This window comes from Mus caroli, unplaced genomic scaffold (genome assembly GCF_978045245.1).
Source record: "Mus caroli unplaced genomic scaffold, Mus_caroli_1 scaffold_16, whole genome shotgun sequence".
Lineage (NCBI taxonomy): Eukaryota > Metazoa > Chordata > Mammalia > Rodentia > Muridae > Mus > Mus caroli.
The window spans coordinates 97,272,085-97,299,687 of record NW_028227271.1 but is presented as its reverse complement, the minus strand read 5'-3'; the positions used below and the strand labels follow the sequence as shown (position 1 = coordinate 97,299,687).

Sequence of the window (27,603 nt, the reverse complement as noted above, 5' to 3'; positions counted from 1 at the left end):
CTCATTTACATGGGCTGGCGCGTTGGTTTGGTGGTTCGGAGCACTAATGCTTGCAGAAGACCTGGGTTTAAGCCTCAGCGTCCACGTCGTGGCTCATCACCACCTGTATTGCAATCCCAGGGGATGTCAGACACACACATGGTGCACACACACACACACGCAGGCAAAAACACCCACATAAACACAAAATAATTCCATCTTTACATTTTAAAAACTTATTTTCTCTCTTTTTACCTTCATAACACGACAATTAAAACATAAACTCATACAGGGCTGTCCAGCATCTCTTTAGGACAGACACTGTAGCCCCCTCTGGATGTTCTAGCTAAAGGAGAGGAAGAACCTGGCAGGTAGTAAGAAAGGGGAAGTGAAAGTCAGGAATAGCAGTGCACAGCAGGGGGCCTAACTGGCGAGCTTGTATTGATGGCTGCTAATTGCCAGCATTTGCCAAATGTTTCAAAGTGTTAAGCACTGTTCTGGTACCCTAACTCATTTACCTCTAACACCTATTCTCTTAAAAGGCTCAATCTTTTGTTTTCGATTTTAATATAAATGAGAAACTAAATCTCTGAAAGGGCAAGAAATTTGACCAAGGTCACAACTGAGAACTGCTGAGGCCAACTTGGGTTGATGGGCTGAGGTTAAATGAAAACAAAACAAAAACACTTGACACTGGATTAAAAACTAGCGATGGTGGGCAGGGGGCGATTATTAGACCTTCAGCTGGTTCCTTCCCTGCACCCTCCATCTGGTGTGAAATGCCCCCTACTCCCAGGTATTTAAAGAGTATCAGGAAACAAAATGTTGGTGTTTGTCTTTTGTGAAGAGCATATCAGGAAAAGAAATGAGAGGAGAAGCCTGGATGGGCTTCATTTCTTACATGTGTGCTTGCCTCATTCTTCACTAGCAGGACTTACTAAAAGTCCAGGAAATGGAGGCAGACACTTCCTCTGGGTTAGCATACCAAGTGTGAGCGAGAGCTGTGAGCGCTGACCGTGTCTGGTCTGGGGGAGAGAAAGTCACAGGGCTGCCCACTGGAGGAGGCAGGGTTCACTTATTCCCTGTCTTGTCCTAAAGGTGGAATTCTCTAAAACGACTTTATCATCAAAGGGAAGAGCTGACTGAGTGACGGAAGCTCACTTGCAATTCACATTAGCACAGAATCATTTCACAGAGGAGAGCCGCTGGAGATACCAAAAGGTAAAGGCAGAAGAGATGCGCTCTTTAGATAAAATTCTCCTATTATTTGCTAAGCTTCCCCTGTGCTATTTCTAGAGGAAAGAACCTTAATCTCTTTGGGTGTGCTCTTGTTTACCCAGAGCTACTTGCAAATGTCTGCAGCCATCTTCATGCAAAAGTTACAGGGTTTGGGGGGTAGGGAGGATTTTATATTCTTTGCTCATCTCATGCAGACAAAAAAAGAAAAAGAAAAAAAGGAAAAAGACCTATTTTCAATGGAAATGATAGAAATCATTAATATTTAATTTCATAATATATAGCTCATGCTGATTGAATAATAGTTCAAAACCTTAAGTACTTTGCCTCTAGTTTTGGATCAGGTTTTCCATTTCATTGGTCCCAGAGTCTCTTGAGGTCCAGAGGACAAAGGTGAGGCTGACAGAGATAACCTGGCAGTATTGTCTTAAGCCATCCTCAACAATAGCTATATCTTCTTTCCCTTGGGAGGGAGGGAATTTTATCCTCACTACAATGTTGGCAGCCAAGTCACCATAGCAACACGATCCTGGCACTTTCCCCCATGATGAAAGGCCAGAGAAGGAGGAGTTAATTGAGAATATGCTGCTCTCAGCTCTCAGCAGCTCAAATCTGCAGCACTTTCTAAGAAGTGGCCAGGGGCAATGCCAGGCATCTCATCCCTTAGGAGGGGCTAGCTCAGGAGATTCCTGGCTGGCTTTTAGAATGACTGAGCAATGTGTAGGAAGAGCCAAGGATGTCAATTCAAGCAATCAGGGTGCATGCACCTAGTGGCTTACTTTATTGGGAAGAGCTGCTTATCACCGGCTGGTAATGTTAAGACCCAGTAAGAGTTTGAGGATTCCTAGAAGTTACAAGCAATATTTTGTATTTGAGCCCTTGTTTTACTTTTCTAAGTAAAAGCCCCCTGGATTCTCAATTATATTCTTAAAGATAATTATGATACCCAAAGCTTATGAGACAGATCTACCATTCTACCTTTGTAAACATAGTAGAATGTTTTCATAATTTACATAATTTACATAATTTACATAAAAGAATTTATGTAAAGATACAGACCTGTATACTTCTCTTATTTCTTTTCTTGTAACATTTTGACCACTGTACCCATTGCCAGTCAAAATCTTAGTGAACAATCATTTTCTTGATACCATGAGGTTCTGTCTTGGCAGGGTCCAGTATAGCAGGAGCTATGTTTGTGAGGCTTCTAGGGAAGTGCAAGGACAACCTTCGGGAGCTAACAGTGCAGTTGGCAGAATAGTGCATCTGGGCTCAGTGCAGGAACAAGACCACAAAGAGTCAGCAGACGGCCAAGCAAAATAGTGTGTTTTAATAAATGTATTTGAAATTTAATTTTAATGTGTGTGTGTGTTCCACTTATATATAAGTGTCAGGAGGCTACAAGAGGGCATAAAAGCTCCTGGAGTTGAAGTTTCAGGTAATTGTGAGCTGCCTGGTGTGGGTGCTGGAAAGTGAGCAGCAATGTCCCTCCATGGCTGTGCTACCTCCCAGCCCCAAGAACTGGATTAAAATAGCTCAATGTAAACTGACCTCTTGTGGGAAGTCTGTGAGGACCAGGAAGACTTCAAATTAAATTATGAAAGTGTTTGGATTTGAAAACACGTAGGAATGGAACCCAAGGAACAAATGGAGAATCCTTGGGTGGCAGAGATCAGAGCAACACCAAGTATGTCATGTAGTATGTTAAGTGCTAAGTGCGTGTAGGTAAATGTGATAACCAAAGAGAAGGGATAAGCCCTGATAAGGATGTCCATTTGAGCTATACAAAAGATGAGTACAAAGCATGAGAACACATGAGTAGGTGAACAAGCCTGTAGCGTCTTTCTTTTTCTGTCTCAGTGTCTGCTTGACCACTGAGCTGTATTTACTCCTACCAACTGCGCACCTAACTTATCAAAAGTCAGTTGAGTTTATCCCAAAATGTACCGATGATTTATTAGAGCTTTGTTTTTGAGAAATGGCCTTACTCTGTAGCCCGGGCTGCCCTCTGTAGACCTTCCTGCCTCAGTCTTTGGAGTACACAACTTGCAGGCATACACCACTATATTTGACTTCATTTTGTGGCCTTCCTGTTTATTATAATTATTAATATTCCAGAAATCAATGAGATGTAAGTATAAAATGAGTGGTACTTATACTGTTTTTAAAGATTTGATAAAGCTGAAACCTAAATAATTATTTTTGAACCAGGAAAAAGGGAAGATTTAAGAAATTATTGTAAAGTTCTGCCCCCAGCATTGCAAATGACTTTTAAGCTTTTGGTTCTCTTCAAAAAACTATTAGTACAGATAAGACCTCTGAGGTACCTAAGAATTTCAAGCTGTTAACTCAGTTGGGGAACCCACATTACAAAGGAATTACCATAGCTACATTTACAAAGTGGTTAATGGTGTACATTTACAGAATTTGTCTTAAAAGGGAAAATTTAAGCCGGGCATGGTGGCGCACGCCTTTAATCCCAGCACTTGGGAGGCAGAGGCAGGCGGATTTCTGAGTTCGAGGCCAGCCTGGTCTACAGAGTGAGTTCCAGGACAGCCAGGGCTATGCAGAGAAACCCTGTCTCAAAAAACCAAAAAAAGAAGAAAAAAAAGGGGGGGGGGAGAATTTAAGATATTAGCATCATTTAAAATATGAGTTATAATTTTAATTGATTTTAAAAAGTTAATCTTTCTCCAACAATCTCAGTGTTGCATAGTAAGAACTTCTAAATAAATAAATGGAGAATAGAATGGTTGATTTCTATTATGAATCTGACAGAAATTTGAAATCCCTAAGCGGTGTCTGTGAGTGTGTTTCTAGGGAGGTTTCACTGAAGTGAAAAGAGCCACTGAGGGTGGTAGCACTATTCCCTAGACTGGGTGGTACCATTCCCTAGGCTGGGCAGTACCATCCCCTAGGCTGAGCAGTATCATTCTCTAGGCTGGGGTGACACCATTCCCTAGACTGAGTGGCACCATTCCCTAGGCTGAGGTCCCAGCTTAACTAACAAGGAGGAAGTAAGTGAAGCATCAACATTCATCTCCCTCTGCTTGCTGACTGTGGATGTCATGTGACCATCTGCCTCAAACTCCTGCCACCACAACTAGAGCAGATGTCATCACCATGTCTTCCATCCCATGAAGGACTGATCCCTCAATCTGTGAGCCACAATAAACTCCCTTCCTTGAGGAGTTTGTCTGGTGTTCTGTCATAGCAATAAGAAAATTAAATAATATAGTGAGTGGATACATATAAACTGACTTTTGCCCAAGATATCTATCTATATAAGTACACAGGAGTATATTCTCTCTCTCTCTCTCTCTCTCTCTCTCTCTCTCTCTCTCTCTCTCTCTCTCTCTCTCTGTCTGTCTCTCTCTCTCTGTCTGTCTCTCTGTCTCTCTCTCTTTCCAAGGATTTTTCGAGGATAGAATCATACTAACACAACATAAAACTGGACTATAAGCACCTTGAAAAACTTGTAAGAAAATGAGAAAGAAAAGATAATTAACTTTTTGATGTTCTGCCTCTAAATACATATATTGAAAATATTTAATGATTGCTGTTTAATTAGCCAGCCTGGAATACCCATGTGTCTCAGAAAAGTTCAAATGGGTAAAAAGGAGTGTGTGTGTGTGTGTGTGTGTGTGTGTGTGTGTGTGTGTGTATGTGGCAGGGGTAGGGTTCCAAGAACAATATAAGTGGTTAAGAAGAAGAAAAGGAACATGGCGATGGGAAGAATTCTCAGATAAAGAAGGTATGGCCAAGTTAAAAGCATCAACAAAGATTTTAGTAGTTTAGTTTAGTAGGGAATGGACTCTGTACCGTCTAATTTTATGCCAACTTGCCACAAGCTCATCAGGGACTCAAGTGAGAAAATGCCTCCATAAGTCAGGCTGCAGACAAGCCAGTAGGGCATTTTCTAAATTAGTGGTTGATCAGGGAGTCCTAGCCCTTTGTGGGTAATGCTACCCCTGGTCTGGTGGTTCTCAGTTCTGTAAGAAAGCAGGCTGAGCAAGCCACGAGGAGCAAGCCAGTAAGCAGCACTCTTCCATGGCCTTCCATCTCCTTCTGCCTTCAGGTTCCTGCCCTGCTTGAGTTCCTGTCCTGACTTCCTTTGATGATGAGCTGTTATGCAGAACTATGAATGAAATAAACCCTCTCCTTCCCAATTTGCTTTAGTAATGGAGTTTCATCACAGCAATAGGAAGATTAACTAAGACACTCTTCATAAGGTGTGTGACAGAATCAAAATTCAAAATGACTTCAGTGCAAGGGCAAAGCCAACTTGAGGGAAATGTAATCATACATCTAGAAAAAAATCTCATGCTAATTTTTAAGAAAGTCAATTCAATAAACATAAGGGGCAAAATCCTGAGTAAAAGAACCTACAGCAGAAAAGGCACTAAAATGTACTTTCAAAGTAATCACCTGCCCACTGTGAACTTGGAGGGTCATCTGCTGTAGAAAAGGCCCACTGCTCAGAACACAGCAGAGAGTGGTTTTCTATGTTGATCAGTCAGCACAGTGGGTCTCTACCTTCCTAACGCTATGACCCTTTGGAGTTCTTCATGTTGTGGTGACCCCCAACCATAAAGTCATTTTTGTTGCTACTTCATAACTGTAAATTTGCTACTGTTATGAATCATAATGGGAATATCTGATACACGGGATATCTGATATTTGATCCTTTTGAAAAGGTCTTTTGGCCCCCCCAAACAGGGACCCACAGGTTGAGAACCACTGACCCAGCCAGTCCTTGACCACTAGAGACAGAGTTCAAAGGGTGGGCATTGCTTGGCTTGAATGCACAAGATATAGGGGCAGTGTCTTTAGGAAAAAGACAAGACTGTATCCTGTGATGAGGGTGTAAACACTTTTGAGTATTACACATGGGAATAAGATACACAATGGCTTCTTAAAGAAACATTAGAAGGGAAACCTGGTGTCAATTAGGAGTACTTAGGAATAAAGGTGTATGTATGCCTTGGGACAGATGGCCCCTGCAGCAATGGCTGTATAGAAACAGAGGAAGGTGGCCATCAATTGTGGAAGGTTAAGTAAAAAGCAACTTCTAGAACAGGGTAGGGAGCCTCTGACCTCAAACCGCATTGATTCAGAGGATTTTTTTTTTCTATGAGTCACAGAAAGACAAGTACTGGGCACTGTAATACACACACACACACATACTCACACACATACACACACACACTGAAACAAATTTCACAACCCCTGCTTATGCCCTTTTGGATACCGTCTCATATTTTTCTTTGTTATTCTACTGTATTTTTCTTTTGAAAAAAATGGTAGGTCAGGACCTCCTCAATGGGTCCAAATACCTTCCAATCTGTCATCTTTCATAATTTGAGAACTGGCGTCCTTGAAGCTGAGACAGAGGTGAAGCTTAAACATCCTACAGACATTAACTAGGAAACTGGGCTCAAGGTACTTACATCACACTAGGGAAATATTTTTGAGAGCAGATTTGGGTGGAGCAGGAAGCCACCCTCCAGGAGATGTGGTGATGTGGTAACACATACAGAATGGCCTGGAGAGTAGAGGTTGCCCTGTTGGCCTAAGGTAAAGTAGACCAAATACATAGTGCCATCAGATACTTGTGGTCCCTTTCAAACAAACCATGGTGGTTCCTCCGATTTAACATTTAATGCTTGCTGAGGGACACTGAATTCGCTGATGGCTTAAGAGCATCTCCCACTTCCCACTTCATGAGCGCCAGCTCAGGTGCCAGTGTCATGGGCTTCTCTAAAATCTCCTGGTGCCTTGAACCCAATGCGGCCGGTACACTGATGATCACCTTTTGATGTGGTTTCTTTCATTTTTCTGTTTCTCTAGACTGAAAGCTCAATGATCATTGGGACTTTATCCTGTCCCTCTCTGCATTCCTTGAGAAGTCTCCATGGTCTTTCAAAAGTGCTAATACCGAAATTGCTCTCCTCCTTAAACTTAAAACTTTTCTGCGGTTTCCTTTTCCCTTCAGGATAAAAAGTGAACTCTTTCTTAATGCCTTCCTTGGTCTGACTCCTGCTTACTCCTCTCCCCACACATCGCTCCAGGCTTTCTCAGCAATTCCAGGAACAGTTTCTTCTTGCCTCTAAGCCATTGCTTAAGTGGCTTCCTCTAGTCTAACCCTTTCACATTGCTCCCTCCCTCCTCTTCTGCAGCATCCCTGATGTGTCTTTCCTTGCTACCTTAAGAAGCCTGCTCAGACGCCTTCAGAACTGGGTCACCCACAAATATGTGCAACTTTGATCTGTCAATTACAACTTTTGAGATTAAAAATAAGTTTGGATGCCAAGAAAGCATTCCCCAGAGGCCATGTCCTCAGCCCAACTGTGCCATTCAGCCCTCCAGACTCTACATCCCTCATGACATAGCTTATTTGCCTCTAAATATCTTACCCATGATGGGAACACACTCATTTATAACACAGGCTAGTATGAGTAGATGGCTATAGTAGACTTCCCTAGGGTGTTTGAGTAAATTAAAATATATTAGGAACAACAAGATACTCTAAGCCAATGGTCAAGAAAACCCAGCTGTTACCCTTTATGGGAGCAACACTCACTGAAGTCTTAAGGTTCACAGCTGCCTTCCTATAACAATGATAGAACAGAGTGTGTGAGATAGACCTTTGATTGCTGACAGAGCCAATATGATTTCTAGCCTTTCAAGAAAAGACCTGCCAATTCCTGACCTAAAGTGTGGTCCTTAACCTTCTTATGCCATGGTGACTGTCTGACAAAGCCTGTGTACCCCTTCTTAGAATGGTTTTATGTGCATAAATTTAGATGTATGGCCACAAACACTATGTTGACAGAAATAATATAAGTAGTAAGTATGGTATTTTCACATGTACCTCTTTATTAAAATGTTAACTGAGAGAACCCAGTGATGAATGTCAGTCACTGTGATAATTTCTGCCTAGCTTCTATTTGACATATGTACAATTGTGATGGGATTAGAAAAGGCAGTCAGTGGTGGGGCTCAGACAAAAGTCCCAAGAACTGCTTTGTCCCCATGGTTTGGAGTCGCCATTGATTTATGAAGACGGTGTCAGGTTTCACTTGCCAAAAGGAAAAATATAGTTATCTTCCAAGCAAGTACAGAGACCCCTTGACTTCTGTCTAAGGTGCTTTTGGGGGACCTAAAGACTACAAGATAAGCTTCTGGTTCTAAGGGAAGAGACTCAATCCCATAGATCAGCCAGGGCCCACAGGACAGCAGGGAGAGAAAGCCCCGTGCTCTCCATAGAGTTTCCACTGTCTCTTCCACAAGCCAATTTTATGCAAAGTTTGCTCCCCACAAAAATGAACTGTGGTATGAAGTCCAAACCATTAAGTCATCACATTAAAAAAAAATCTATTTGACCTTCAACTCTCTTGGCCTCTCTTTATTTACATACTGGTCTAAACTAATCAAATGACAAACAGATGAATGGAACAGGGCAATGATAAACTTGATGGACAGTTTGTCCTAGGTGGCCAAGCGAGCAGGCTTTTCCATTTGCAGTTTACAAATGGCTCCCAGAGTTGCTATGTGGGAATTCAATTTATATCAGCTCCCACCACCCTGACAAGGAGTTTCGCTAGGAACCATCACCGAATGAAGAATTGAAGTTTGAAGGGATCTACCTGTAGGACTGGAGGTCTTATTTCTGCAAAAACATTTATCCCTTTCATCTAAACCTGAGGCCTTAATGGCTAGCAGAATTTCTAGGACCATGTGGCCGTCTGCAAGGTGCTTCTGAGATTTTCAATTTTGCAAGTAAAGTAATAAAAAAGAATTCTTGCTTTCACACAGCATCATTTGTTAACTTGAAGTCTCAGCTGGCATCTAAGCTAGTCGTCTTATTGCTAATTTTGGTCCTTTTGGCAAAGAGAGCTTATACTTGTGCACCCAAGTTCCTAAATAATTTCTCCAAACAAACAGGAATGGGTTGACATTTTTCATTGCTTTCTGTTCTTTCTAAATGGATTGCATTAGCTTAGTTCTTTAGAGCTGGATATGTAGTTCAGGAGTAAGCAGGAGGTCCTCCAGCACAGAACAGTAAAATGACAGAGAAGAAAAGAATTCGTAAATGTTTTCAATACTAACGTTTGAGGGCTAGGAAAACTAATCCAGGTCCACGTTCTTCTTAAACACTGTGGTCATTGATCTGGTTTGCAGCTATGAATACTAGCCGTGAGTTAAGTTCTGAGAAGAAAGTTAGTGGTTCACTAATTTGTGAAGACCACTAAATCTCAGGTTTGATGCCTCCTGGGATGAAGTTGTAGTCAGAGCCTTCAAGTGAGTCACAAATACTGAGATTATTTGAAGCTTCATCATATACTGAACTGATAGCCTTTATTTTTTTTTTACAGAGTGTGTGTGTCTGTGTGTGTGTGTGTTTGTGTGTGTGTGCGCGTGCACGCATGCGCATGTGTGCGTGCATGAGCATGCTTGCCTGGCAACCCACATGTGGAGGTCAGAGAATAACTTGCTGTAACCAATTCTCTCCTTCCATCATAAGCTTCTGGCATCAAACACAGGCCATGAAGGTTTGCAGCAAGTTCCCCTTACCTGCTGAGCCATCTCACAGGTGCCTGCTAACCACTGTGTGGCTATCAAACAATAGCTGTAAATATCTTCCAGTGGTAGCTGGATGGTGACAGTGGGCCAAAGCGGGTTGGGCCATGGGTGAGACTGGCATGTGCAGAATCCACGTTGGATCTTTTCTGGGTTTTATTTCTGCAGTTGGTGGGGTAGGATCTTGGCTACTATAGTGGCCTCTAACAGAAGCAACAAAGGTTCCCTTCGCTATATTTCTCTAATGCTTTTTACATTATTTCCTTAAAAACAAGTGGCTGGCAATGTAATTCTTTTTAAAGTGCTGAGAGATATCTTTGGTCTTTTCCTCCTAAGATCATCTGAATTTTCTGGCTAAAGAAAGTCAGATTCACAGGGTTACCCAGCTTGCTCAGGGTTCTAGCTAGTTATTCAACCCATGACAACCAGTGTTCAAGTGTACCCCAGCATCTATCTGACATGTAATATGGGGTAGAATCCAGGAAAGATGGTAATATCTTTAGTAATGCCCTCTGATGGTTCCCCTCTCCCCATCTCAGACTTACTTCTCTTATTCCTTGTACCCAGAGCCTTCCCCGAACTATGCTTTGAGGGAACTAAAAACTCTGAGAGGTGTTGGAGGCTCAGAAGGCAAGGCCTTGTCTAGGGCCGCATGGCAGCTGAAGAGTTAAGGCCGCAGCGTCCTCTCCTGGCTCTGGTGATTCTGAAGGTAAATATTTTTGTTTTCTACTTCCTGTGTGCGTGGGAGTCTAGGAAACTGCTATTTCTCTGTTGTATCAACATCAGCCACAGAGTGAGCCTGAAAAATACAAGTTTTGAGTGCAGAATTCATAGGGAAGGAGAATTACCATCTTCGATGGGGGTTATACCCACGATGGGCAGACAATGAGAAGTTTTCATTTCTCAAAGTTTGAAGTTCTTTTAAGCTTTAAGTTCATTTTGTTCCGTTGGTGTTGTCTAATTTATTTGTGGAAGTAAATCATGTGTTAAATCCCTCCCAGGTCTTTTTTTCAACGAGAAAACTGGAGTCTTAGAACTCCAAATATTGCTTAAGTATTAGAACTGGGATTAGAATCATTTCTATTCTAGGCCCACTCCAGGCTTTGCCTGCAAGATATGTTGAGAGGCAGGATTATGAGCTATCTTCAGCCTTGGTCTGAACTTTGCCATAGTGCCCCTTCCCTCTCCCTCCCCCTTTTCCTTCACCCTTCTTTCTTCTTCCCCTCCATCCCCTTTCCTCCTCCCCCTTCTTCCTTTCCTTCCTCTTTTCCTTATTTCCTTCCTTTTTTTTTCTTCCAGGTTTCCCTACCATCCATTTGCCATTTCCCAAGAGTTGTTCTACAGTTTCCCCTTAAGGGTTCCTCCTCCTGAACCCTGAGCCTACACACTCCATGTCTGAAATTCCCATCTATGGTTGCATTCAGAGCTTACTATACAACCAGTGCTTGGCAAACTCAAAAATTCTCTCCACCCTGGCCATGGCGATCAGCTTGGACAATGGAAAAGACCCTAGGCTTGGCTAATCAGAATGCACATGGAAGTTCTGCTGGGTCTGAAGAGAAATCCATCCTCTCTTGAAAGTAAGGAGCTAAGCTTGAAGGCCATGAAACTTAAGTGTATGGGAAAGCCTGCTGGAAAATGAATCAGTGAACAGAGAGACGGATGGACGCAGACTGCTTAGGCGACATAGGTCTAGCGCTCCCTGAATTCAGACTAGCCACTAGACTTTACAGTCACAGAAACCAATACGTTATTGCTTCAATCTTCTTTCAAGTTTCTGCTGCTTGGAATTCATCAAGCTCTGCCTGAAAACAAGCTCAGAAGACACAGATGTCTGCTTCCCACAGCCCAGGAATAAACTGGGAGGTCAAGGCAGAAAAAAACAACTCATCACATCATGACAGGACCCTTTGACCCGGCTTCAGAAAGCCAGAGGAGTAAATCTTGCTAAGTCTCTTATGAATCCACAACATGGAGCCCTCAGAGAGGCCACTCATCTTTAATGCAGGGCAGACCGCCCCAGTCACTCACTTTCTACCCAGAATCAACTCGAGACCCAAATGCAGGCCAAAGACCTTGTATTGGGAATTCCTTTTGTTTGCCTTTTCTTCTTCTTTTTCTTTTTAAAATAAAATTGAGCAGCAGCTTGGCAATCATGAGTTCCACATGAATTTCTACAGCCCATCAAACTGCATAACAAGAGCTTAGGATGTAGATAGGAAGGAAGAAAGTTGAAATCAAACTTAGAAAGTCGCCCCAAGGTAATATGGATCTGGAGTGCATGGTGCCTGAATGTAAAGAGTTCTTCCCTCTCCCTCTGAGAAAAGCCAAAGCCATCAAATATTTACTTCGAATACAATACTTTAAAGTCAGAAGGGCAAGTTTCGAGCCTGAAATGAAGGCCAGCTTGTTGGTAAAGGTGCATAAAGTATTTCCGGAGCTCAGAGCAGTGTTGGCTGCAAACGAGGCTGGGGGAGTGGACAGTATCGCCAATGACAACTCACCCAAGATGAATATTCAGGGACACATGTTGGGCCAATTGCAAACATGGTCCTCCAAGACTATGCACCACCTTGAACACACACGTAGCTGAGGTCAAGTGAAGATCTGCCCCTGTCTTATATCATGTGTGATCTGACTTGTGACTTACCTAATGAATTCCACAGAATAGGACTGAATTGGGGCACTTCCTTCATTCTCTCCAGGTCTCCAAGAAAGGGCCACTTCAGAATCGGAAACCACAAGGACTTGTGGCTGTTGGGGTGCTGCAGGGGGCAGGCAGGAATCTAGGCAGGATGACAAACACAACTAGACTTGGCTAGTGGTCTCAGCTGATGAAGAGGTTGGGTACATCCAAAATAGGTGTATATTCTACTACCAAGACCCAAAACTCACACCAAACAACAAAACCATAGGCGATTTCACCATATAACATGCACTCATTGAAATCTTGTCCTCTTTTCTCATCCCAGAACCCCTAGCTGGCAAAAAACTCAGTTGGCTACACTGGCCCAAAGACACATGAATTCTACCCCTGAGAATCTTCTGCAACACCTCCATCTCCTATCAATCATTCTTCTGTTTCCATGTTGTAATTGGTACTTATCCCCAAGGAAACTACATCCTCATTGTGACTGTCACTTACTTTCTGACACTTCTGTATATATGTTTGTATGTATGTGTATGTATGACCAGAATACACAGTCATGGTAGGGCATGTGGTTGCATCTCCTCATATGTGAAAAGAATTGCTTCACCTGGTACTTACTACTGTCTACATGTCAAGACTTCCATACCGTCTTGTTTTGTGCACACTATTATTTAGGCTTGGGAGACTTTTCTACCTTTCTAAGCACTTCTTGTAATAGAGTGGAGATAGATTCATGTCACTTCCTGACAGAGAGCACAGGGTGGAGAGTGACTGCAATGGACCCAGGATCCACCTCTGTATCACATGGATGAATGTTTGCTGGACTCTCTCCCATTCTCTCCCCTTCTTCACTATCTTGATTCCTACCCACACGTTAGTCTCATTTCTTTTTAATTGTCTTGGTGAGTTCTTCCTGCATCCCTCTGTGGTAAGTCTCTGTAGTCTTTGGGTACCACATTTTACAATCTGTCCCAATGTACTGATCAATGTGCCTTGACTGGCCCTGCTGAGTTCTGATAAAGCAGACCCATGCTTACTGTGGTCACTACTGGCCTCTTAGAGCCACAAACAGTATCTGGCATGTGATTTTTGCTGTCTGAAGGCATAAGTACTTGGAAGGCCTCTCCCATCATTAATTATTTTGAGCCTATTTTTACCTTGAGACAAAGTAGTCACATGTCGAGGGAAGCTAAGCCTCCCCTTGCCAGTCTGGCTGTAGGCTGCTACGCTTACTTGATATTCAGTGCCTGGCTTCAAATCTCCAATCACTTCCTCCTGTCAATAACCAAACAAGAAAGATGTCAAAATTAGAAGTTCTACTTGAACAGTCTAGAGTAGTGGTTCCCAACTTTCCTAATGCTGAGGACCCTTTAATACAGGTCCTCATGCTGTGGCCATCCCAACCATACCATTATTTTCTGGCTACTTTATTTTTTATTTTTTATTTTTTGGTTTTTCGAGACAGGGTTTCTCTGTGTAGCCCTGGCTGTCCTGGCACTCACTTTGTAGACCAGGCTGGCCTCAAACTCAGAAATCCGCCTGCCTCTGCCTCCCGAGTGCTGGGACTAAAGGCGTGTGCCACCACGCCCGGCTTCTGGCTACTTTATAACCGTAATTTTGCTACTACTATTAATCATGCTGTAAATATGTGTCATCATATCTCTGACTCCCAATGGGATTGCGACTCATACATTGAGAACTGTTGATCTGAACAGTTTCTGTAAGGTTTACATCTTAGATCTCCGGGAACTTGCTTGGGGTTAGAGACTGTTTGCTCTATCTACATTTAGACCAGTTATAAAATTCAAAAGCCACAAAGCAGCACAACATATTTCACAGGTCCAGAGGGTCAGTCTTTATTAGAGTCTGCACAGTGCCCCAGAGCAGAGCTTATTCACACCTCAGACACTCTTCTCAGAGCTGCTGCAAAGCATGCAGGGATCTTTTGGGGATACCCAGGGTCTTTCTTTCCAGTTTTAAATTGCAATGTAGAGAGGCCAGCAACATGACAAACTTGAGTTTCGATTTGTACCATAGAGTAATGGATGAAAATTTGGGTTCTCAAATTTTAAAGCAATGGAAACACCAAGAAAGCTCTCTTAAGGTAAATGATGGTGTCAATTCCCGTAGTGTCTGATTCCGTAGTCCTGAACAGGAAGTGACCTAAGGATTTGTTGTATTTCTGACAAGTTCCCAGATCATGCTGACAATGGTGCTGATGCTGACTGCTTCCTACTCCCTGAGAACTGCTAGAACTAATGTTGGATGTATGTGTGAACTTCCCAGCACAGACATACTAAGTAGAAAACCCTAACTGAAGATCTGCCCCTTTGGCTTCAAGAAAAGAGGCTTGTCCCAACAACAGTGCTAAGTGGGTGGCGCAGCTGGCCTCACCAGAGAGAAGCAGTAGAGTACAGTGCAGTGGGAAGGGTATCAGCTTAGAGCCAACCTGTTCTGGCTTGGACCTGATTGTTCTAACCTTTCCTACTTGTTCGCTTCATTTCAGACCTCCCGAGTGTGTCTTCTTCAGTAGTGGACATGTAGCTGCCCTGCATGGTCATAACATTAGGGATTGTGTGTGTACCGTACCATAGTTGATAAAGAAGCCATGCTCAAAAAACAGGCTGTGATGTCCACTGTCTGGTATCTGTGATGACACATCTCTGCTTACCTAGATTCACCATCCACTTCAGGAGTCAACACTTTTCTTGAACCTTTCTAGACCACCTAAACTTGATGAGCACACCTGCTAAGTATTTTGCCACTAACTTGGCAAAAAATTTCTAATCCAAAATATCAAAATCCAAAGTTTTTATGACACAAATACAGCATCAGAAGTAAAATACTGTACATATGACCACATGTGACATCAGACCAAAACCACTGGCCAACTGAGAAAGTCTCATGCAGTTACCTTCAAACCATGTGATAAAGTAGAGATGAGATGGGAGTGATTCCTGTTTACAGTCGAGCTCTATCTGCATTCTATCTCATCACACAGATGTCACACAAACACAGACAGGTAGACAAACACATAGATAGACACAAACATAGACACACACACACAGAGAAAGAGAGAAAGAGAGAGGAGAGAGACAGAGAGACAGATACAGACGCACACCCACAGAAAGTGACATACCCACACAGATGCAGACACACAGGCACACACATACAGAGAGCAACAGACAGACAGATACACACAGAGAGACAGACACACAGAGAGATACAGATACAAAAAGATACAGACACACCAGAGACAGACAGATATACAGACAGACAGACACACACACACACAAACACACACACACACACACAGAGTCCAAAAATATGAACAATCAACTTGTATTACAAACTGTTACTGTGACTATTTCTCAAACAAGGCTGTAAACTATTGAACTGTTTGAGAGCTGGTATCACATCTTAATTTTATTCCAGGACATCTTTAGATGCAGAAAATTATGAGGTTAAAAATGCTTCAAAAGTTTCAACTAATAATTATGAAAACTCAAGAAATCAATTGTTAACTCCTGACCACACATACCTAATAACATTAATACCTGACCACACATACCTAATTACTCCTTTTCCTACTAGGAAAGTTAAATGGAACACTCCTGTTCTCCTCTCACTTTCTAAGCCAGAAATTCTTGATACTTATGTATCCATTCTCCCCCATCACCCAACTAGTTATCAGTGTAGCTGAAGACACCTTCTTCATTGGAATCTACCTATGTCATTTTATCCCAATAGCCATTTAAGTCTAAGCCCTTATAGTGATGATGCTGGGCTGATTCCGTCTACAAGTACTGACTGTGCTCTAGTCTGGACCCTATGCCGCGATGCTAACTCTATCTTCCTAACTCTCAAAATGGACCTTACACGTTACACTTAAAGCTTCCCTTAGAACAGCATACATGTGTCCCTCTTCTAACATCACCATGCCACCACCCCTCCTGGCATTCTATATTCCAGTCATAACTAAGAACTTGGCAGAGATCACACTTATGCTGTTCAATTCCTTGCCTCTGGGCCTTTGAACCTGCGCTTCTCTCCATGAAATGCCCTTCTCCATTCTTCTGCCTGGCTCACCCTGCCCATCCTTCATGACTCAACTGAGACATTACCTCATTTCTCTACCCCGTCCCCCAGTCTGGTTAGATGCCCCTCCTCTATGTTTCCTTGTTGTCCTTGGTGGGCCTCAATATCCATACTACTCACCTTGTCTTGTAATTGCCTGTTCACCTTCTCCTACCCAGTTGAGGGCAGGATGCGACTTCCTACTCCCCTGGCATCACAGAGCTTAGGAGAGTATCGACAGACATACTGCCAGTGTGCATGTGGGACTTTTGATGAATGAATAAGTAAACTGAAGGAAAATGAAAGAAAGGAACCAAGAACCAAGATGTCCTCAAGCAGATTACCTCATTACGAAAAGAGCTCAACTACTGACCCTGCCATCTTGATCAACAGTACCTTCTAGAGCTTGATTGCATTCCCCTTTAAGTTCATGTTCATCATCTAATAGAGACCTAAATCCTCAGTCCAACAGCGTTAGAGGTTGAGCTAATCCCTAGGTGATTAGGTCATGAGGACAGAGCCCTCGGGAATAGACTAACGTTAGTTAATAGGGGAGTAGGCTATTATTGGAAAAACTGGCTCTTGACTGTCGAAGCAGGAGGTTCAGAAATGCAAGGTCATCCTGACTACATGGGGAGAGTTTTTTGAGTCCAGCCTGGGCTACAGATATTGTGTCTCAAAAATAAACTAATAAGTGAAAGAAAGAACAAAAAAAAGGAAGGAAGAAAAGAATAAACATTAAAAACCTAAATAGAAGTGAGTTGCCCCCCTCATTCTCTCTTGTTCTCCAACTCTTTCGCTTTCCACAATGGGATGACTTAGCAGGGGGTCCTCACCAGATGCTGAACAGATGTGATTCTTATGCCCTTGGACAGTCAGCTTTCAGAATCATGAGCCAAATACATTTCTCCTCCTTATAAATTACCCATGATGTTCTGTTGGAGCAGCACAAAACAAGCTAAGACAGCACCCGGCTTCAGGCTTTGTAGTCAGCAATTCCACAGACAGAACAGAGTGTCTCTTACCAGCCACTGTATAAGTCCTCAGACCTGCCTCCTTCCTCCATTTCTACCTCAGAGTTCCTTGGCTCTTTGTAGGGACCACTGAGCTCTGTCTGTCTTTCTGTCTGTCTCCTACTCACTTCTTCACAAGAGATCTCTGCTGAACATCAAGTCTGTGTCCATAGTGCCTCCTTCTGCTCTGCTTTCTGGAATTGTAACTTTATCTTTTATCCCAAGGTTGAGGTCAAGTTGAGAGGTCTAGAGTCTAGAGGGAGAGGTGGGTCCAAAACCTCAGGTTTTCTCTTCTCTCAACTGACACTGCAGGCCTGTTCCACAGAGCAGAAATACTTTCAAACTAAATGAACATTCCACTAGCTTTTGCTGTAGGGTCCTTTTCTCCTGGGAAGTCATCATAGAAAAAGTAAAAGAAATAATTTTGAAGTCAGAATAAAGGTAATATTGATAGGATAGGGTGGGCTATAAGTGCACATCTACATATATAGTAATATTGTATATGTATATATGTATACGTATATGTAATGTGTATGTGTATATGTAATGTGTATGTGTGTATGTAATGTGTATGTGTATATGTAATGTATATGTGTATGTATATGTAATGTGTATATGTAATGTGTATGTGTATGTATATATATATATGTGATGTGTATGTGTATATGTAATGTATGTGTATATGAATATGAAAGTGGAGGGAAATGATATGCTTTCATAGATTAGTGTTGATTTATCCGATAGCAGATAACAAATTGAGCTAACGTTAATTACCACCTTGGCTGGTTGATTTGTCCTACATCCTTGCCTTATGCACATAACTTTATTCAATTAGTGCACTCACAACATATACTTAGGAAGGGATGACTTAGGATCCAAACCCTGCTCAGCACGTTTCTGAAACCTTAGTTCTAAATTAATCACATCTACACTGAAAAGTATTATGACGTTTACATCAATAATAAATAATGAAGGGTAGATTATTATTTAATCCAATCTACAGCAAAAGCCTGTAGAACATTACTATGATACGAATGTTTACAGATCAGAACTGTGGGCATATCAAGTATAAAAATGAAGAAAAATTGTATCTGTAGAAGTGGCATAGACATATTAGCAAGCAATCAAACTGCTCGTTAGACATGAAAGATTAGTGCTACCCTCAGATGGGGAGATATGGGGCCAACTGTATCCAGCACATCAATTCTCATGCTGATGCTGGCCAGGCGGCCCACCTGTGAGAGACTCAGGGCACTGAGAAGATGGGGCCATGAAGAAAGAACTGGATTCAGTGATTTACTTTCATTTCCTCCACTGACATTTTCTCCCCCCAAAAAGAATTCCTCAGAATATTGTGACTTGTGAAAATCTTCGGAACGATTAGTGAAATACCAGACAATTCAACAAATCTTTATATGTCTGTCCTTGAATCTCTTGTTAAGTGCCACTTCAGCCTTCCAGGGAACTGGAGGAAATGCCCAATATGTTCTTTGCTAAATAAAAAGGTTTTTCTGTGTGCTGGTGCTTTGTCAAAGTCTGAAAGTAAGCCAAGATGTTCCTCTCTCTCCTGCTTCATTTCTGTTGGGGAAGCCAGACTGAATTCAGGATCCTTCTCTAACTCCCCTGCCACCTCTTTATTTTATTTGGTTTTTGGAAAGGTTGGGTGCCGCTGGAGAAATCTGATTTTTGTTTGCTTATTTCCCGAGTCTTTTCTGAAGTGCAAAACCACTTCCTAAAGTTGCATCCTTTGTCTCCACAACACCAAGAGCATCTGTCAGCGACTCAGTGTCCATTGATTCACAACTACAGGGATTTTGAAAGGAAAGCCCCGTATTTCACTGAGCTCGTGAAGATAGCTCTTCCCCAGGATTCTTCCCTCTTCACAGGTGGACACAGTACCCTACCATATGTGCATCTCATGATTGGTTTAACCGAATGCTTTTACATGGTGTTTTGGAATTTATAAGGTCTTAGCACACCAGGGTTTTTTCCATTTCATACGATAGCTCTGAGAGGTCAATGTTATTATCCCCACTTTATAGACATGGAAACTGGATCAAAACAGCAATGAAGTTATCCCAAGTAGCTTCCACTATAAAATTTTCCATAACTTAGTCTTTCCAATCTCCTAGCTTCCAGACATAGCACACTCATATCTAAAGCTAGCCTCTGCTTGTTTGAAGTTCAATTGCCTTTCTGCATCTACTATCCTAGTACCCCCCTCCATTCACAGTTCCATCTTATGACGCGACTTCTTCATATCCATCCAGTCCTCACCCGTAACAGAATCCCTGCACTTCAGCCGGACCATGGCATGAGATGTCCAGCCTCCCTTCCTTTGGCATTGTCACACGAATGAAATTGGTCCAGTAAGACACAGGTGAAAATGCAGAGTCTAATTTCTGAGCTATTTATTAAAAATAAGGGTTGTGTGTTCCCTTCTTCTTCTTTTCTCATTTGCGCTGGCTATGACATGGCTGTGGCAGTAAGCCGCTTTAAACCATGGGGATGAGGGCACAAAGGGTAGCAGAACAATGGGGTGGGAGGCTGGAGAGAGAAAGAACCCATCAAAGATATCTGCACAATCCTGAGTCTCAAGGGATCCAATGCCTTTTACACACACACACACACACACACACACACACACACTTTAAACAGGAAAAGAACAAGGTGGAAGAGAGCTAAAAATCTTCCTTGTGTGGAATCTCCCCTGAATACTTTAAGAGAGTTTATAACCTTCGTGTTTGCCGACTAAGATACCCAGGCATGCTTCTATTTGCTCTCTATTGGCTGACATACTTCTATATGCCCTCTACTGACCAAATGTGGCTCCCACCAGGAACAGTAGCTAGTCTACTACCCATGTTCTGTCCAAGAGATTCTTATGAGTTCAGTGACCTTACTGAAGTTCACCTTTGCAGGTGAAAATCAAGTGGTAACTAGAAACAAGTCTTCCACTTCTTAAGTTTTCTCCCTCTGACTTTAGATATAACCTAAACAGAATCACTGTTCTGGCTCAGGCAGACCAGTAGAGTCAAAGAACTGCCCGGAGCCTGTAGGTAAGCAACACAACCTAGTGAGGTAGCCGAAGAAACCAGAACTTTCTATTTCTGTTTTATCTCTTCTTTAAAGATTCTGTGGGATTTTATAATGTACATAATACATTAGAATAGCCCTACATGTATAATTTATAAATACATAAATATACATATATTGCTGTATGCTCAAGCATTTAACTGATGGCACATGCTCAGAATATAAAAATTGTCAGTCTAACAGTTATTATATATTTCTAATGCCCAAGAATATTATCACATTTTTTTTTTGCTTTACTTCAGTATTTTGTTTTCCAGAGTGGAGACGCAAGTCATCTTTCTAAGACAAAGGATAAAGTGGGTGCAAGAAGCTAGCCATATCAGAAGCCTCTAGAAGAAGTCTATCAACCAGTCTCTAAGAACACCACATTGCCAGCCAGGTGATTTTGGTCAGAATTTCTGTTGTGTTTCTCCCTTTCAGTGTATCAGTTAAACCTGACTATCCATTTGTCAACCTCATTCTCTACTTGGTACTCAATCTGGAAAATTAAATCAAGTGTTATTTTTGGTGATGGGCCTATGTTACTCTAGATACACTCTGGCAGTAAAAGTAAGGATATGAGAGGTTGGGAGTGGGGGAGACTTCCCCATTATGTGGTTCACAATTTTGAATATTTTCACTTTTCAACTAGCTTCCCGTAATTTTAGAACAGAGTTCAAATGACAACATGTCAGCCTTTCTTTACCGTGTGAGATAACAGATCAGGCACAAAGACACTAATACTCCTTCCTAAATGATTAAAATCCCACTAGCTAACCCTATGATTAGTTTTCTACATGGGCCTTACATAGGACAAAAGGATGCGGAAAATTAGACATTTCAGCAAGGAGGATCCCCCACTTCCGCAATCCTGGGCTGGGGTTGAGGTTTAACTTCCCAAAGACAAAAATTGCCTGGTGACCAGGAGGTCCCGGAAGAGAGAGAGAGGAAGGAAAGCAGAAGAGAAATGAAGAGAAATTCTGCAAGGCTCCTGCCTGTGCCCCCAAGTTTGGCCGAGTAAATACACTTCTTCCTTTGCAATGTAAGTTGTATTAATCACTTCTTAGGTTTTAGTCTGTGCAGGCAGGCTGAGAACGCCTCAACCATCTAACTCATTTAATTCTCACAACATCTATATGCTATAGGTTGAAATGTTAAAGTATGGAGGTCCCAAATGTTCTCTGATTAAGGTGCACATAACTTCTCAGAAACATTTTACACCATCTCTGGGCCAAAAGGAATACACAACAACTCCATTTACTAAGTAGTTATATCCCAACACCTTCTTAATGTTAAATCACAGTTTTCCTTGGAAGTAACTATTTACTATTATTATTATTATTATTATTATTATTATTATTATTAGTGTGCATTATATATGTGTGGCACACATATTACACCTCTATGATACACAAAGGGAAGAGGACAGCTTTATGAACTCAGCCTGCTCTTTCCACCTTTACGTGCTCTGGTAAACAAACTCCAGGTCACTAGGTTATGCATCAACTTCTTTTTACTCATCAAGCCTTATTGCCAGCTCCAAAGTTTTAAAATGCTACAGAGTGCTCATATGAGCATCGCCATAGACCACTGAGGTTCTCTGACACACAGTTTGGCAACCACAGATATTATCTGTGGTCTAGCACAGCTTTGGAATCCTTCCTTTGCTTACAGGAGACAGACTCAGAGCGATTGCCTGGTTGGTTGGTTGGTTGGTTGGTCAGTTGGGTGTCATATAAGAATCTGAACTCATGGACTGCAATTCTACAAACCTTCCCACTCTGTCTTTATAGGTTTGTCACATTCATGCATATCAGAAGCTTCTAGAAGTCTCCTCTAGTCCTGTACATAAGACACATGTCCTCACGTCCACCCAAACATACCGGCACCCAGCTGCATGTGTATACATGCCCACACCTAATGTTCAAACTATTTCTTCCCACTGGGATGGTATTCCTTTGATTTTAGAAAGTTCTGTTTCGATTTCTAGCCCCAAGTTTTATCTCTTGACTGCTTGTGTCAATATTTATCTATCCCTTTCAAATCCTGTCTACTAAATATCAGGTTAATGGCATCTGGTCTTATACTGCTCTATAATTGTTTTATTAGAGTAAGTTTTGTTCCTTTGTTTTGTTTTATATATTGCGCTTTGAACAGTGAGCCTCTCACATGCTAGTCAAGCACCCTACTATTAAGCTGTTGCCTCGGCCTCTCTTTCCACCTTTACCTTTTCATTTCCCTTCTTTCTCCTTTCCCTTTGAATCATGACCTTCATACACTTATGTTGTATCATTGAACTCACTATGTAGTCCAGCAGGCCTTAAATTGGCATTCTCCTGCCTCAGCCTCCTGTGTAGGTATGATTACATGCCAGCAGGCCAGACTGAATTTTCCCAAGTCTGGATGCTGTCCCTAAACAGGGACTGCATGTTATCTTGCAGTGGACTTACAGAAGCCACCATGCCATTTGTTACATCAGCAAGATGCTGGAATACTAAAAATTGTCAGGACACCTTAATGCCTGGATGTGAAGAACAGAGGGAGGCGTATAGTCAACATCAGAGCATCAGACATGACATCAAACTCCTTCGTGATATTTTATGAGAGGCTTTTATGACAGAGTTTTATCTAACTATCAGTGCAGTCTGATTCTTGCATTCTTTCTTTGGGACAAAGCTGAATCTTAGACAAAGTCATTTTGGCCAGCGTTCTAACCTGCAACTGGGAGGGGTAGTTTCAAAACTCCAGTGTCACACTTCCTGGTCTTCTATTTGACACCTGCTTTGACATACTCTCATGGAATCACTTGTGTAGACCAGGTCCCCTGTGCTAGGCAGACTCTCAGTTTCAAAGCTCTGGGTCAGACTGTGTTTTATGTAGAAGAGCAAGCCTTGAAACATAGGAGATTGGTGGGGAACACTACTAGGAAAAATACCCACTCTTTGATGGGGTCAATGAGACTATGGTTTCTTACATAAATCTAACCCAATGAATACTGTTCCCAAAGAAGGACAACATGATTTCTTGCAGTGGACATACTGAAGGCACTAGGCCAGCTGTTACATCAGCAAGAAGCTGGTATACTAGTAATTGACAGGAAAGCCCAATGCCTGGTACTAATCTTCTAACTTAGGGCAGAGAGAACCACAGGCTGGGGGCTGAGGGCTTCAGAAGCTAATGAGTTCAGGGCAGGAGGCTGACCAGAAGATACAAGCAAGCTGAAATGCATAGCTATCCCTCCCAGGTCATGAGAGCGTTAGAAAAGATGAGACAGGTCTGTGGCTCAGACCTCCACCGGAGGTGTGCAGGGGATGCTGGTTCTCCGTGATATACGATTTGGGGGAGTTACTTCACCTCTCTGTTTCAGCATTCCTGTCAGCAGAATGAGGTCATGGGAGAGTTGTGAAGATTAAACAGGAAAACAAACATAAAGCAGGAGGGACCGTGCCTGGCGGTGACAGACACTTAATAAGTAATAGGGATTTATCGAAGATGACAAATGGGTTCCGGGCTGTGCTGTACTCAGCAGGCACTTATTAAATGGGAGTGACAGACAGTGCCACCACGACCATCATGACACTGTTGTTTGTAGGCACCGGTGTCATGCTTTATGGAGCTATTCTGAAGCTTCAGCCTGCAGATCAAGGAGCAGAATGGGAAGGAAGAATGTGGCGGTGGGAGATACCAGAAGAAGCCAAAAGCAAAAAAAAAAAAAAAAAAAAAAATCTCACCCTGAGAGACCCTGGCAAGAAATGGGAGAAGTTGACACATGCCGGACTGGGAAAATAAACAACAGACCATGTGGATATACATTTCAAATTACATCATTTTCTGTAAATGCCAGTTGGGAACTCACAGATGTGTCATGTTTATTTATAAAGTTTTATTGAGATTACAAAAGTGTCAGCATTGAGTTTTATGAAAAGAAGGAGAGTGGTGTGGGGAGGCCTTCTTGTGGCTGATTCCACTCAGGGACGGCAGAAGTGTGTCTGGGAAGGACCCTTGCATCAAATGCCTGCCTTTCTAGAGAGAGGGGCATGTCTCCAGAGTAGCGTACATAGGAAACACTTGAGAATGCTAATGCAAACCCCTTATTATTATTACGTACGATGAAGTTCATGGAGCAATCCAGATGTCTATTTGTGCTTCCCTAGGGTCCCAAACACTCTGATGCCTTTATGGAAATACTCACAGTGATTAGGGTATCCTGGCCAACAGGGACGTTGTGTGACCGCTCCCGCAGGGACTTATCTGAACCAACCTCAGAGTAAAACACCTTGGAAAGAAGCAGAGGCCATGGTGAGAATAAAGGCAACATTTCCCTAACATAAAAAGTTCAAAAACATTCAGAAATGGTGTGGCTATGGTGGTATGTCACTTTATCTCATAAGTACTAGGTCCTTGTGACTAAAGGGTAGTATCTAGTAGGGCCACAAGCCTGCACAATCTTGGAGAAAGACCACCACAGTGAGGAAGAATGGGTAGAGCTGGACTCAGCTCCTCCCCCCCCCCCTTCCCAAAATACAATCTTCTTGGGACACTCATTTCTCATATTTGTGGATAAGTCACTGGTTGCTCATTTTTATGTCAACTTGACACAAGATACAGCCGTTTTGGAAAAGGCAACTTTAACTGAGAAAATGCCCCTACAAGACTAACCCCTGGACACATCTATGGTGTATTTTCTTGTGTGGTAATTGATGTGGTTGGGCCCGCTTCACTGTGGGTAGTGGTTGTGGGCACTGGAAGAAAGCAGGTTGCATAAACCAGTAAGCAGAACTCTTCCATGGCCTCTTCTTCAGTTCCCAGCCCCAGGTCTCTGCCCTGCTTGATTCCTGCCCTGACTTCCCTCAGTGATGGACTGTGACCTGAAAGTTACAAGATGAAAATAAGCCCTTTCCTTCCCAAGTTGCTTTTGGTCGTGATGTAGAATTATAGCACCAGAAACCCTAAGATGGTCTCAAAATAGATTTCTACTTTAAGAAGACCAAAGGGCATGGAGCATGCACAACAATCTCTGTTCTTCAGTGAAACAAAGACAGTAGGCAAAGGAAACAGCATTTTCTCCACCCCAGATGAAGTCCTCACCCTTAGAGGCAGGATATCCTGAGCTTGGTATGGCCAGCTCTCCCAATATCACAGAGATTTCAGAAGTCTGAAATGTCCTGACTTCTAGAGTTAACTCATTTCTAAAAACACTATTCAAAGAAAAAATATTTTGGTGAACTGCAATAGTTCAGCCTAGTTTGTTGTCTCTCCTGGCCTAGGACACAGCTGCTAAACATCCTCCTGCTTACCCCGTGCGCTCCCTTAACTCAGATCCTGTCAGTGACGCCCTGTGATTTTCTCTGTTCAGTATTATCATTTAAGTTTGATGCTGTGCAGCTGGTAGCAGAAACCATACATTCTACCTGTTTTGATTTCCCTTTGCCATATACCAAAAAGACTGCATAGATCCCAGTGGATGAAGGGTGCCACCAGGTCACCAGAGGAGAATGACACAGTCATTAACACAAGAGGATTGATGTAAGGGGTCAAAAGCAAGGTGAGTACCTATATTACAAAAATCAAACTCTGAACTGCTTCAAGATCTGAAACAATTTGATTCCTGATATGACCCCAAAACACACAAAAAAGTAAGATTTCACACATTGCTTCACATGGTGAGTGAAAACTTAGATACACTAGAAGCATTTAAAATTGTCTCCTGCTATATGTATGTGTAAGGTACATATGAACTGTTATTAGATTTTGGGTTTAGTTTTGGGTCCTAGCCCCAGGATATCTAACTATGTAGTAGGGAAATGCTCTGAAATCTGAAAGGAAAAAGAATCCCCAATTCAAAATATTTCTGATCCCAATCAGATAAGGGAGACTTAACCTGTGCAGGAGATATACATGGTGAAAATGGACAGATAGTCAGACAGACATGCACACATGCACACACATGAATGCACACACACATGCATGCACACATGTGTATGTACACACATGTACACACACACACACACACACTGCAGAATCCTCCACACCCCTGGACTTACTGTGTAGCCAATGATGGAGCTACCAGAACGCTTTGGTGTTTTCCACTGGATGCTGAAAGCTGTACAGTTCAAGGCTCCCAGCTTGATGTCAAGAGGAGGTCCCACCTTGCCTGCCCAGACAAAAGAGATTGTGTTAGATGCTTTGTGTATCTCATCTTAAGTATTATATAAACAAGATCTGACTGCTCATGGATGAAGACTCACCGAAAGTTAAGGACAATGCAGCAGCCTCTTACACACCACATTGGTGACAACCTCACCAGAACGTGACTGCTGACTCCCAGCCTGCCGCTCATAGAGAAAGTGACGCAACAAAATTAGCCTTTGATCTATCCTGTAACTTGTGGTCATCAGAGACCAGCAAAATGGGATTTACAGTTCATGATGGAATAAGCCAATCTCTATGACTTTCCCATTAGAATTTGAAAAGGGTCTAATAAGATGATCAGATTTTTAATCTACTTATAACTTATACATTGTGTATACGTGTTACAAACATGTATCTGTGTATATAGTTAAGATAGGCTTATGGGTTCTTTTGAAAATATGGTCTGCAATGGTTAATTTTAATTACCAGCTTGACACACTCTAGATTCACCTGGAAAGGGAGTCTAGATTGTCTAGACAAGGTTGGGCTGTGGGCATGTTTATCCTGTGGGCATCTTTATCTGTAGTTATCTTAATGATGTTAATTGAAGTGGGAGGACCCATTCTCTATGGGTAGCACCTTTCCCTGAGTTTGGATCCTGAACTGTGAAAGAGTAGAGAAAAATGGAGCTAAATAGTTAAGGGTACTTCCTGCTCTGACAGAGGACCTGGGCTCAGTAAATGGCACCCAATAGCAGCTCATAATTTTCTGTAACTCCAGTTTCAGGAGATCCAACACTCCCTTCTTGCCTTGAGGGATAGAGCATGCATGGGCCAAGCAGATACACGTGAAGGCAAA

General features: G+C 42.3%; 1 protein-coding gene across 1 annotated transcript in view; it reads right to left on the bottom strand.

Annotated features, from left to right (window-relative positions):
* Window positions 1-26,759, bottom strand: part of Egflam (EGF like, fibronectin type III and laminin G domains) — a 103,087-nt gene extending 76,328 nt beyond the window's left edge. The window contains exons 1-4 of the mRNA XM_021183287.2: window positions 26,658-26,759; window positions 24,806-24,889; window positions 13,606-13,723; window positions 12,449-12,584 (exon numbers count right to left, since the gene is read on the bottom strand). The gene's annotated coding sequence lies outside the window, so the exon portion shown is untranslated. The remainder of the gene's footprint in view (window positions 1-12,448; window positions 12,585-13,605; window positions 13,724-24,805; window positions 24,890-26,657) is intronic.
* Between the last annotated feature and the right edge of the window lie 844 nt (window positions 26,760-27,603).